This window comes from Penaeus monodon, chromosome 15 (assembly GCF_015228065.2).
Source record: "Penaeus monodon isolate SGIC_2016 chromosome 15, NSTDA_Pmon_1, whole genome shotgun sequence".
Taxonomy (NCBI): Eukaryota; Metazoa; Arthropoda; class Malacostraca; order Decapoda; family Penaeidae; genus Penaeus; species Penaeus monodon.
This window is the reverse complement of record NC_051400.1, coordinates 39,067,147-39,068,382: the sequence shown is the minus strand read 5'-3', so window position 1 is coordinate 39,068,382 and position 1,236 is coordinate 39,067,147. Positions and strand designations below refer to the sequence as shown.

The window sequence follows — 1,236 nt, the reverse complement described above, 5'->3', positions numbered from 1 at the left end:
ATCATTCATAAAGAAATGCTATGGATGTGTCTGCCATCACTGAAGGCTGATGCACGAAATCTTGGAAAACTACAAACATTCATCCAATCACTCAGGATATAACACCACCAAAAGCCCCTCTAGCTCTTGGACCTTCTAAACTTTGCTGCTGCCCAATAAAAGACGGCCCAGCAATCTCTAGCTCTCGGTAGCATTAACTGTTAAAAAAAATAGTTGCAAGACTAGGATTTTACATGTGTAATAATAAGAGAACGATAATAAAACTGAGCACAGACACAACTACTGCCAATCATTATATAGCTGACGAGAGACTGCTACTTAAATAGGAGTGAAAAAAAGCTAAATCAAGCGAGAAATAAGTGATAACCAACGTGTTTATGTTTAATTGTTCACTTGTAACCAATATCTAACTGGGAAACTCGAGTAAAATCTCAAGAACTTCGTCTAGAAAAGACACATTTCTTCCAGGGAAAACATCTGATCTGAATCTCACAAACGTATGAAAGCTTCTTTTTTTTAAATAACACTTCATCCCATTTACATCCTATTACGCTGTTAATGATAAATAATCGCCAATGAGTTTAATCACAAGAAAATGGTAAGAGCATTTCACTTTCTTCTTTCTTCTTTTTATAGGGTTTTAGACTTATTTCACTTACTTGTGTCGAAGGAAAGGGACTTGGTCGGCCTCTGATGTCGTTCGTGGCCGTCGATCCGGATTCGCGCGGATCAAAACATGACGTCACTCGGCACTCGTTCGCATATGGCCAGAAGAATCTTGAAGTTGATTACTATACTTGTAGAGTAGTTTCCCTAACCAAAATAATGAGCATATATCCTATATTGGGAAAAGAACTGTAATAAAACTGTTTTGGAATGCTTTGAAAAGTCTCCTTCTCTCACACACATTTAACGTGTGTGAGAGAAGCTGGCTCCCAAGGATCACCAGCAACAAGTTACTTGAAAACTGTGGTCCAAAGGGATTGCTGTCTCCCTCCTGCCTCGAATATAAGCAGTAATACAGATAGGATCGTCAGTTCCTAGCTATGAATAGAGGACGTATTACAATCTCTGAACCATTTAGTAAATTCTGCAACTCCACAGACTGGTGTCTACACCCAGCCCATATCTTCATCTTTAACAAAATTCATCTGGTGTGACAAGTTTTCTAGGAATGCATTAAAAAAACTATATTCATTTTTCCCTCCAGTGATTTGTGTAATACCGTATGTAACG

At 38.3% G+C, this 1,236-nt stretch overlaps 1 protein-coding gene across 1 annotated transcript in view; it reads right to left on the bottom strand.

Moving 5' to 3' along the window:
* Nucleotides 1–781, bottom strand: part of LOC119582030 (transmembrane protein 69-like) — a 10,852-nt gene extending 10,071 nt beyond the window's left edge. Inside the window, exon 1 of the mRNA XM_037930240.1 lies at nucleotides 660–781. The gene's annotated coding sequence lies outside the window, so the exon portion shown is untranslated. The remainder of the gene's footprint in view (nucleotides 1–659) is intronic.
* Nucleotides 782–1,236: the final 455 nt, after the last annotated feature.